The following is a 13,041-nucleotide window of genomic DNA, read 5'->3' on the forward strand; positions in this document are numbered from 1 at the left end:
AAGTGACTCTCAAATTCAATACTTGTTTGGTTTTGATGAAAGCCATTGAATATGTTGTGAAGAAAGACATTGAATATGTTGTGAAGAATTCCACAAACACTTGGAGATACATCTATCGCCTTCACAAGCCAAGTGAACAACCAGTGGAAATAAAAGATGATGATGATGACAGTGATAATGATGAAGAAGAAACTTATACTGAGCCTACACATTTTGACAATGAGGAAGATGAAGAAGATAAAGAGGAGGAAGCTACCAAGGAATCCAAGCAAGATGATGAGGAGACTAACCTAGTTAAGATAGTTGTGGCAGTCATTGCCTCACTTCCTTACTCTCTAGGCAAACTAGTAGCTATATCAAACTCAGAGATAGCTTCAACAAGTTTGATTGTGACAACCACAGACACTTAAAATGTCCAATCACTCTTTTCCCCCACTCAACTCAATGTATCATTAATAGAAGTGACTTCCACTTCATCTACCAAGTTGCAACTTCTCTCTTCTTTAGCTACCGAGTTGTTGTCATCAATCATGAATACAATGTTTTCTACAATTTTGAGTTCTTCAGCAGTAAATACTTCAATTTTGGATACTTTAGTTATGACTTCTTTAGTTTTGGACTCAACAAGCATTCTTGTTAGTATTCCATTCGTTAGTACTATATCAATTTTCACTACAAGTCCTAGTATATCAACTATTGTTTCCATTCTGGACACAAAAGCATTAAGTACAAAGATAGTTGAACCTAAGGCTCAACCGAGTACAAATTTTTTGAGTAAAGGAAAGGACATAGAGAATGACATAGGCTTAGATAAGGAAATAGAAATCCCCAAATGGGATATTCATAATCTTTTTGTAGATCAAATGCATGAGTTTAGTGAAATTCTTCAGAAAAAGGAAAAGCGGCAAAAATTAAGAGAAGAAAGAGATAGAGAGTATAAGATTATAGATGATGCTAAAAATATTTTGTCTAAGGCTATAGGAATTGAGGTTGATACTTCTCAACCTATTTTGTTTCAATTAGCAAAATTAGTCCACAAGTTCAATGAGGACACTAGTGGACAAGACAAGCTAATTGAGAAAGCTGAAAAGAAATTTGATAGTAAAGTGTTGGAGCACATTGCTTAACAAATTGCTATTCATCAAGTTGAGCTTTCATAAATTTTGATCAATCTTGAGACCTCCTGCACCAATGTGACATCACTTTTTGGGAAGTTTTGTAATGTTTCCAAGTTTAAAAAGGAAATAAAGGGCAAACTATCAAAAATTGATGAGGATCTGAAAACTAGTGCTCAACAGTTGCAACTTGACCATAGTTCAAGCTCTGCACATCACATGAAGATCAGATTTTTGTTAGACATGCAGGCAGAGTTGTTAAGAGAAGAAGCAAGGATCTGGTCAACACTAATTGATATTTAGAATATGATCCTTCCTATCATGGATAAAATGCAGAAACATATTGTTTACTCAAAAACCTTGATCCATGACAACAACTTCTCTATTGCAGATCACATGATAGAACTCTCTATAGAAGTACAAAGTGCCCTACATACATGCAAGATTTTGCAAGAAAATTGGGATAAAACCTTAGCACTTATTCTTAAGGTACATTCTAATTTTTTATATCATTTTGGTGTCTCCATGTAGATAAGTTCTGGATAAATCTTTGGCATTACTGTCAAATAGGGGGAAATTATTGTTGAGACACATGGTATGATGTATATGGACAGACACATAGTATGGGGGAGAAACATGCTATGAGGAGAATGTATATAATAGATGATGTATAGTACACCTTACAAAGATAAATTTTGAAAAATCTCAAAATAGTTTATACTACCGAGCTAGTATCACATGGTGATGTATATAAGATTTTGGCTAATAAGTGTTTTTGTCACTAATGCCAAAGGGGGAGATTGTTGACATATCAGTCAAGTTTGTTATTAGTGACACACACTTATTTAGATTTTGTATGGCTACTAAGCTCATTGAACAATTTACAGTGTTTTCCATGTAATTTAGTAGCCACTAAACTCTACAATTGCTACCAAATTTTCAAGACTAATTCCACTAGCTACTAATCATTTCAATGGTTACCAAGTGTATTCAATTAGTGTGAAGCCCAACAATTCAAAATGAGTAGATTTAGTCTAGCAGTTCAACTTGAGCATTTCAGTGGTTATCGATCATTGTAGTTTCTATCGAGTTTGTAGTTCATGAAATGTGAAGCTAGTGTAAACTGAGCTTATGTGTTTACCGAGTGATTCAGTGTATGCCAAGTTACATAGTATCTACCGAGTCACTAGTGCAAACTGATTTCAAGACTACTTTGAAATGATCAATATGGACTAAGCTTCTACATCTACCGAGTGCATGATGATGCTGAGTAATGATAGTGGGTGCCAAGTATCACAACTTCACCAAGTTAGTCTTCAGAACCTGAGTGCCTTCATTTGGGCAAACTTTTTGATATATGTGTTAACTTGTATGATGGCCAACTTTGTAACTATGTAATTTGGATTGTTATATATATGTAATGTATTGTATCACATCTATATGTAAGATAATGAGCGTATAAAAATTTAAATGTGAATAGTTGAAGCTAAGAAGCAGATAAAGAGTAAATTGTGAAGGCCATATCAAAAGAGGAGCAGCAGAAACATATTCATCACAAAAAGGTGATCAATACAACCAAGGAATCTCTATTAGAAATCCAGTTATAAGTTAGAGATCTATTGTTTCATCCTGATAGGTGAACCAGTCAAAATCCTTTCACAAAGTAGGCTTAATAGTCTTTCTTAAATCTCTGAATAGAGTGCATACTTCATTGTGTGTTTTTAAAACCTCTAACAAGGTGGACCTAGAAATCTGAATTGCTACTAATAGGGAAGATCATCAGAAGTGATCAATGTAATCCTTAACAGGCTAGCTTTATGCTACAGTATTGAAGTTTTGTGTGTATCATCCCCAACCTAGTTTTACTTTCTATTTGGAAGGTTTCTGGGTCACCAAATCATTGTGCTCAAATGTTATGAATGTTTATGTTTCTAGTTTGTCGTGCATGCAATTAGATCAAATATGATGAACTAAATGGTGATTTGATTATTTCAATTAAGATATGTAATTGATAAAGTTTTTTTTTTGGTTACTGATTCACCCCTCCCCTCTCAATAACCTAGCATAGTCTTGAATATTTCCAACAATGGCATGGGACCAACATTCCTATTGGTTGATATGTTGATGGGATTAATGAACCTTTAGAACTATCAGATGGGATAAGATCTATGGTTGTCGTTTTGTCTCTTTGCAAAGATGCAAGGTATTTATTTCATGCAAAAAAGTGAGAGGTATACACGGTAGGTCCAGTTTGAAAGGCAACAATGTCAGTCACCTCATGGTTAAGGTTGGAAATTTCATGAGTAGTTGTGGTTAAGTTTAAAAGGTGGTGAAGGTTAGATGGTAAGGTGATCAAACTCATGAAGACTCTACAAGTTGGTAGAAATAAACAACATCATTGGTCCACGTGGCTCATTGTGGTTGCTTGACCTAGTTGACTGCCAATTATTGATGATTTGTCAAGCCAAAAAATTGTTTTTTGCACAATCTGATCTCCATGATTGATCCCAACTACTCCTAAATGAATGACATGCTAGTGACAACACAAAGGACATCCCTCCACTAACTGGTTATCCATCTACCTAGTTAGGATGATTAATGGCACTATTTCTATCACTTCATGTTTTTGTTGTCACAAAAGCTTGCACCCTTGTCAAAAGTTTTTACCTAAGGACAACCTTGTGAAACATGGAAACAACCTCCAAGCTGTGGGACCTAAACTATGAGGTTGAGTCTCTGAAGAAGGCTGATTTCCTCTACCATTAGGATGCACTTAAACTATACTTGAAGAGAAAATGAAGAAGGAATACATAAAAGTTACTACCTAATCTATTCTAAGTAGGTGATGGACTAAAATAGGGTGTTCAATCCTATCTCTGCCCATAAATGCACAATTAACTAGTTATAACCTCAAAGGATATAGATACAGACCTTGCTTACTCTAACAACCACATGCAGATCAAACAACAAAAGAATTATATAGGAAGAAACTTCACTCAATATCATTCAAATGCCAAAATAGATATAATCATGCAAATTGTAGAATATAGACAAGAACATTAACCAGAGGCAAAGAAGCCTTGCACGGTGTGTTAATGGCTAAAAGAGATACAGTAGAGAGTTATAATGACTCAGAGGCAAAGGAAATTTACAATGTGCATGTAAAACATGCCAAGGAAAATAGAGAAGAATCTACTAGACTGAGAAGTTATAAAAAATGTGCTTTTATAGCTTAAGCATAACTAGATATTTCTAACAAAACCACTACATCCAACCACTATTGAAAATTTGGAAAATATCTAATCTCAATACAAAACTGGATGTTGGCAATTCACTTGTCCAAGTCCAACAAACAAATATCTTAGAGGTCAAGAATGACGGTCATTAACTTTTGACTGAATAGATGGATCAACAGGTGGCGATGGAGTGTTCCTTTGCATTTATCAGACCTAGGAAATGATGAAAGTGGTTGCAGGATATCAAAAAGATCAAATTCATCATCAAGGAGTTGCCTCCACTATCATAAGTATGCTAAATTAATTGTGTTATTTAGTCAACTAGAGTCAACCATCAAGCCTTGCCACGTGGACCAAACATCTTTTACCATTCTACCACTCTGCCAACATTCAACCTTATATTTTATGTTTAACTACCCATGATCACAACTTCACCACCACCTTTCTACAATAACAGCTCTTGCTTGTGAAACCACAACCAATTGGTTATCATTTCTTTGTAGCCTACCCTTGACATATTTCATTAACTGCCACAACCTTGTGAAGACTGAGATCCTAACCACATTCACACCATTTCCACTTTGCCCTAAGGTTCACCTTCTAACCTTGTGACCAAGTGAAACAAAGAAATCACTTGATCGCAACTCTAACAAAGCTTCCCTCTTAACATGTTGTGATAGCATGCTTGCCATAGATCTAAAAGATCTAATGGTGTGAAATGCATCCTTAAAACACTAAAGATTTTTCCCTTGCTGCATTGTCGCAATTTAAACCATAGCATGTCAAACTCACCCTGTAACTAGGTGAAAATAATGCAATCACCCTATTAGAACCCTGACTTTGGTTGAGCCAACTAATTCTGTGATAATGCAAACATAAAGAAATTGTGCCTTTACCACCTTGACCTAAGTTAGTACTTAACCCAATGTGACTGTGCAAATTGCACAGTTGCAACTTGAAATGTTTCAAAGGTACACATGAAATAAAGCCATGATACTTAGGATAAAAGACATGGCCAAAGTTTAAAATAGATCCTTGTGTAACATTTGATCATTTGAATATTTGAAAAAAGTATGATTGTTAGATGGCTCAACATTTGAAATCAAGTTTTTGGTGGAAAGGCATTTTTGCCTAACATTTATGGCGACCTAGAGGGGATGCAAGCCTGCTTTGCATAAGACCAATGACCGCTAAAAAATCCATTATGCTATAGAGTCTCTAAATTTGAGAACATATTCATTCATCACCACATCACATCTTGAGCCATAAAACAAACCTTTTTGTCTTTTCAACTCTATAAAACTAGAACCAAAACTCTCTGCTACAAAAACACAACATGTGCCCATGCACTTCTTGGAAAATAGGAAAGAATAGGAATAAAGCTAACTAACTATATACAAGAACAATTATTTCTATCAAGAACAAGGCTTGAGATATATTCCATTGACTAGAAGAGGCAATATTTCACCATTAGGCCTGCTTAACTGGAAAGCATTGTCTTGCCTGCAACTAATGATTACATAGGGACCACTCCATAGTGCATAAAATTTTGAATGTCTTCCTACCTTTGCTCTGTCTACATCCCACCTTAGCACAAGATCACCCTCTCTAAAAATTCTAAACTTAGCCTTCTTATCAAAGTTTTTCTTCACCTATTGCTAATGTATTTCTAAGGTTTATATTGCTTGATGTCTCTTCTCTTCTAGCTCCATCAGTTATGTCATTCTTATAAACATGGCATCATTTTCAATGAGCTCCAACTGGTGAGCTAGTTCAATAGTAGGAAACTCTAATGAGATAGGAACCTTTGCTTCTCTACCATATACCAACATGAAAGGAGAGTTCCCAATAGCCCTTTTAGGTGTTATTATGTCAGCCTAAAAGGTAGCTCTCAATTTCTAGTGCCAACACCTTTGATTATCTTCAATAGTCCTCTTGATGATTCTGATCAAATTCTTATTGGAGGACTTGGCCAAGCCATTACCTTGGGGGTAGTAATTAGAAGAAGTGCTCAGGTATCTGAGCTCCTACAAATGATTTTGCATTATCTGAAATTATGGTGGAAAGGGCACCAAACCTTGTAACAAGTCCATCTAAGAATTCAACAAATGAATTCTCAGTAGCATATTTTAATGCAATTGCCTTTTTCCACTTGGTAAAGTAATTTGTAGTAGCTAGAATCCATTTGTGACCAGAGCTGGAAGGTGGATTGATGGGGCCAATAAAATCTAATCCCCATTGAGTAAAGGGTTAATCCACTTGAATGGGATGCAATAGAGGCACCACAATGTTAGTTTTTGGTGACTGATCAAGGAAGTACTATACATACTCCATAATTCCTTGAGGGGGTTCAGAGTGCTACTATATAGGCATTTTATGGTCGACATATTGTAACTAATTGTAACCTTGAAGCAACAAAAATTGTTTCATTGTGGGTGATGCAAAAATTGCTTCTTGTAGTGGTATTGAGCTATAATAAATTACGGATTATAATCAAGTTGTAATCACTGGATCGTAATAATATTGGACTTGTTTTTTGGTGGATGTAGCCCAGGGATTGGGTGAACCACGTTAAATCTTGGTGTCTTATATTCCCTTGTGTGGGATCTATTATTTTCTGATATTGTTTATGTTTGCATGTAATTTTTATTTATGTCTGAGGTTTAATCCTAACAAGTGGTATCAGAGCCAGATGGTTGTCATTTTTTTTTAGTAATCCTCTGTAAGAAAGTCTCATAATTGAGTGAGAGTCTCATGGTTGAGTGGGAGCGATGGAAAATGAGGGTAAGTTGAGGGTTGACAAGTTTAATGGGCAAAAATTTTAGTTATGGAAAATGCAAATGGGGGACTATCTCTATCTGAAGGATTTATGGAAGTCATTGGAAGGAAAAACTAAGAACGAGGGAACTATGACAAATGAGGACTAGGAGATTTTAGATAGAAAGGCACTTGAAAGCATTCGATTATGGCTAGCACCATCGATGACATTTAACATTACAAAAGCAAAGACAATGGAAGAGTTGATGGAAATCCTAGCAAAATTGTATGAAAAGCCCTCCGCTTCAAATAAGGTATTTCTCATGAAGCATTTATTTAATATGAAAATGGAAGAAGGTGGATTTGTTGTAGATCATTTAAATGAATTTAATATTGTTACTCATTAGTTATCTTCTATGGGTATTAATTATAATGAATAAATTAGGGCTCTCTTGATTTTGTGTTCTTTGCCTAAAAGTTAGAATGGCTTGGTAATGGTGGCGAGTAATTCTGTTTCTGGATCTAATACCCTAAAATATGATGATGTGACCAGTGTTATTATGAGTGAGAAAATTCGTAGGAAAATCTCAGGTGGATCTACATCACGAAGTGCTTTGAACGCACAAAGTAGAGGCAAAATGACTGAAAGAGGAAATAATTCTAGAAATCATGGGAAATAAAAAGGAAACTCAAAGGGGAAGAGGTCTCAATCTAAAGGACCAAGAAATTGCTAGTATTGTGCTAAACCAGGGCATAAGAAGAAATATTGTTGGACTCAAAATAATAATGAAGGAGATAAACTAGAAGGGAACAAGGAGTAAGTGTGGTAAGTAAAAAATCCAATGAGGATGCTTTTCTTCTTTCTTTAGAAAGTATTGATGATTCATGGGTTTTAGATTCTAGTGCTTCATTTAATGCTACACCTCATAGAGGTTATTTTATTGATTATGTCCAAGGAGATTTTGGGTTTGTTTATTTTGGGGATAATGAAACCTATCAGATTGTTAGAAAAGGAAAAGTTAAGATTAAGTTGTAAAATGGGAATCATTGGCTACTACATGAGGTAAGACATGTTCCAAGGCTAAGTAGGAATTTAATTTCAATAGGGCAACTCGGTAATGAGGGTTGTGTAGTTACTTTTAATGATAAAAATTGGAAGGTTTCAAAAGGTTCCCTTGTAGTAGCAAAAGGTGTGAAAGTAGGCACCTTATATCTTTGTACATGTCATATTGTTCCTTCTACTTTGATTGTTTTAGAGAAAAATTAATGTTTAGGAATAGTTGTTGTGGTTGAGCAAGGAGAACAAATAGTTGTTGTAGATTCTAATACAACATTGTGGCACAACAGACTTGGACTCATGCGTTAGAAAGGTATGAAAGTACTTCATTCAAAGAAATTTTTACCAGGTCTAAAATGTGCCGATATGGATTTTTGTGAAAGTTGTGTGTATGGAAAATAAAAGAGAGTAAGTTTTGTGAAGACTGGGAAGGAAAATAAAACTAAGAAATTAGAGCTTGTGCATATAGATGTATGGGGACCAGCTCAGGGATCTTCCCTTGGTGGCTCTCATTATTATGTTACATTTATTGATGATGCAACTAGAAAAGTATAGGTTTATTTTCTTAGATAGAAATTTGATGTATTTCAAACTTTTAAGAAATGGAAATGCTTGGTCGAAAATGAGACTGGTAAGAAATTAAAATGTCTCAAATCTGATAATGGTGGTCAATATTGTAGTCATGAATTTGAAGATTATTTCTCCACTAATGGTATTCATAGATAGAAAACTATTCTAAGGACTCGGCAAAAAAATGGAGTGGCTGAATGCATGAACAGTACTATAATGGAGCATGCAAGGAGCATGAGGTTGCATGCAGGGTTTCCCTTAAACATGTGAGTGGAAGTTGTCAATATTATTGTATATTTGATTAATAGAGGTCCCTCTACTCCTTTGATTTGTGGTAATCTAGAGGAAGCATGGACTAGTAAGAAGGTGACTTATTCTTTTCTCAAAACCTTCAATTGTGAAGCATTTGCTTGTATAGATTCTAAAAATAGAACCAAGCTGGAAGCTAAGTCAAAGAAATGTTCATTTGTTGGATATGACATTGATGAATTTGGTTATAGGCTTTGGAATTTTGAAAATTGTAAAATTGTAAGAAGTAGGGATGCCATATTCAATAAGAAAGTGTTGCACAAAGATCTATTGCAGAAACATGAGAAGAAAGAAGATGATTATGTAGTGTTGGGTGATACTCCAAAAGATGATGATCCATCAATTCCTCATGATGTGCAACAACAAATACCACAAACACCAATGAATGTTAGATGGTCAACAAGGCTAAGTAGACCTCTAGAAAGATTTTCTCCTTCTTTGTACTTTATTTTACTTACTGATGCTGGTGAAGTTGAATGTTATGATAAAGTTGTTCAGGTGGATACAAAGATTCAATGGGAGTCTATAACGAAAGAAGAAATGGACTCTTTGTTGAAAAATAATACATGGGATTTATGCAAGTTTCCTATAGGTAAAAGGGCTTTACAAAATGAATGAGTTTACAGGTTGAAAAAAGAGGATGGAGGTAAGAAATGATTTAAAACCAAGTTAGTTGTAAAAGGATTTGCATAGAAAAAAGGTATTAGTTTTGATGAGATATTTTCTTTTGTTTTTAAGATGACTTCTATTCGCATTGTTTTAAGTATTATGGCTATTGAAGATTTGCATTTGGAGTAGCTTGATCTTAAAACAACCTTCATTCATGGTGATTTGGATGAAGATATATATATGGCTTAGCTATAGGGATTTGAGGTCAAAGGTAAGAAATTAGTGTGCAGATTGAAGGAAAGTTTAGATGTCTTAAAGCAAGCAACTCGGCAATGGTATCTAAAATTTAATTAGTTTATGCATAATAATGGATACAATAGGTGTCATTTAGATCATTATGTTTATTTTAAGAGGTTGGATGATGATAGCTACATTATTTTATGTATATATGTTAATGATATTCTTGTAGTTGGGTCTAACATGGATCACATTAAGGGGTTGAAACATCAGTTAGCACATGCATTTGCTATGAAGGATTTGGGTGTATCAAAATAAATCTTTGGAATGAATATTTGTAGAGATAGAAAGAACATGAAATTGACATTATCTTAGGCTGATTATATTGTGAACGTGTTGCAACATTTCTCTATTGAGAATGTTAAAGCTATCAACGCACCTTTACCTAGTCATTTGAAGTTGACTAAGGAGACATGTCCCAAGACATGAGAAGAGGAGGATAAGATGTCCAAGATACCTTACGCTTCAACTATGGGAAGCTTGATGTATGCTATGGTATGTACAATGCTAGATATTATACATACAGTGGAAGTTGTTCACATGTATATGAGTCATCTAGGAATTGAGCATTAGAATATAGTAAAATGGATTCTCAGATATCTGAGAGGAACATCCAATAAGTGTCTACATTTTGGGGTCTCTACTAATTATTTATAGGGATATGTAGACTTACATTTGGCAGGGGATATTGATACTAGATGGAGTACTATAGGTTACGTATTTACTATTGGTGGAGTAGCAATGAGCTAGGTTTCTAGATTATAGAAGGCTAATGATTTATCCACTATAGAAGTAGAGTATTTTGCTACTAGAGAAGTAGCCAAGGAGATGATATGGCTTTAGTTCTTCTTGGAAGAATTGGGACACCCTTATAGGGATAATTATTTGTTTACAAATAGTCAGAGTACCATTCATCTTGCGAAGAATTCTACTCTACATTCAAAGACAAAACTCCTCTTCAACTTCAGATGGTCTTCTAGACTAAACTAAATAAAAAGAAGAGTAGGGTCCAAGGTGGTTTTGTTGGAAGATTGGAGAGATTGGTTTGATGATGATATGTTAAATTCATGACTAAGTTTTTCATTGATGTCAACATAGCATGTTTGATGTCTTTTGTGGTATCTGATAGAAGAACAGCAGAAAGATTAAGTTGGTACAGATAGCTAGTTGAGTATGATAACCACCCAAGGTTATGAAAGATACTTCTAAGCATCTAGTATATACAGTTAACATCAGAAGTAGAAAGGATAAGTCTAGAAGAAGTTATGATTATGTTTGTTCTGATATAGACTTTACAGAGGCATGTTCTGCTAAACTTGTTATTTCTCTTAGTAGAGTTGATATCTTGGCAATCGAGGTTGAGGACATAGAGAAGACATGTTGAGGATTGTGAGGCTAAGCTTGCTCATCATAATATTATGTGTACAAAAAGTTAATCAAGTTGAAAAGTGGAAGATTAAGGTTATCACTAAGTGTAACATGTTCTTAATGTGGTCCTATAATAATTAATTGAGAAGGACTAACAGCCAACTCAGGGAATTGTTTTATGGACTTGGTATAAAGGAAGGACATTTTCTTTTATCATGACATGGATGAATGCGAATTGTGAATGTTTAGAAAGAAACAAAGAGTGCAGAAGGAAAAGTTGAGTAGAGCAGTGTAGAAGTCAAGGAAACTTCATTGCTGAGATTTTGCTGAGTGATCTAAGGTTTAGTATTTGGATCCAAGGTTCATGACCTGGTCTACAATGTCTGACAGTGATTGATTTGATTGAAAGGATAGAGAAAAGAAGAAGATAATATTAAATTACTTGTTTGACCAATGAGCTCTTCTTCTAGTTGAAATTGCATGTTTGGGCAGTGGGTTCTTCTTGCATACATTATACCACAACTCCTAACAAGGTTGGCACAACTCCTAATAGGTCTAGAATCTCCTAACAAGGATTCAAAGTCTCCTAGCAGGGACTCATTGTACTAAATGTTGTAATAGACTCCTAACAAGGTCCATCCTCTAACAAGAAATATTTATATTAGTACATCATCTTGTGGACATCATTCCCACTAGATTTTTCCCTCTTATCAAGGGTTTCCCTAGTCAACATATTTGGTGTAATCATCTATGTGCATCATTGTATGGTTGTTGTTTACTTTGGTTGAATGGTTAAGTTTGTTTAATGAAGCTAAGTGTTTTAATTAATGGATAACTAATTCACCCCCCTCCCCCCCCACTGGTTATCTTGGTGGGCTATTGTTTCTAACAATTGGTATGATAGCATTGGGTCCTTGAAGAAAAAGTTTAATAGCTTTGGGAGATCCATGGCAAACATGTTCAGGAAAGATAGTCTAAAGTTTGATGGAACAAGTTATGATAGCTGGAGGGAAAATATGAAGACACGTTTTTTGTGTATGGATCCAAAATATTGGATCTTGAAAAAATCAGCAAAGACAATCATTGAAGAAAAGGAGTTGGAAAGTTACTCTGAGGCAAAAAGAGATCTTTTCATAAATGACATGAGAGCTAGGGAAGCACTATTGACTGCACTTCCTAAAATTGAGTACAATTAGGTAAAATCACCTGCTACTTCACATTTGATTTGGAAAGCTTTGGAAAATAGTTTTGAAGGTGATGCACATTCTAAGAAGTTGAAGCTACAATATTGGATTTGTACATGTCAAGATGCTAAGATGATGGAAGATGAATTTGTAAGAACATATATAGGTAGGATATTAGAAATTGCTGGATGTATTAAAGCTCAAGGAGGAACCAAAGAAGATGATGAGGTTATATGGAAGATATTGAAGACTGTAACACCACCATTCAAGTTAGTAGTTCAGATGATACAGTTTTTAATATCATGTACCAAAGATTTCACAAAGGAGACATTGCTTGGAAGACTTGAAGTAGTTGAGAATGAACTTAGACAATCTAGAGAATTGACCAAAACATAGACAACTTTTAGTACCTTGAATATTCAACCTAATCTATCAAGAAGCACAACTACTAGAGGAGATTTTGCTAGTAGTAGTAGATATGAGGAAGACAGAAAGATTGATTAACCAATAGCCCTTTTGGTAAGAAGAGAAAAAGGAGG

This window comes from Cupressus sempervirens, chromosome 11 (assembly GCF_028749045.1).
Source record: "Cupressus sempervirens isolate cs-2001-9-10 chromosome 11, ASM2874904v1, whole genome shotgun sequence".
NCBI classification, from domain to species: domain Eukaryota; kingdom Viridiplantae; phylum Streptophyta; class Pinopsida; order Cupressales; family Cupressaceae; genus Cupressus; species Cupressus sempervirens.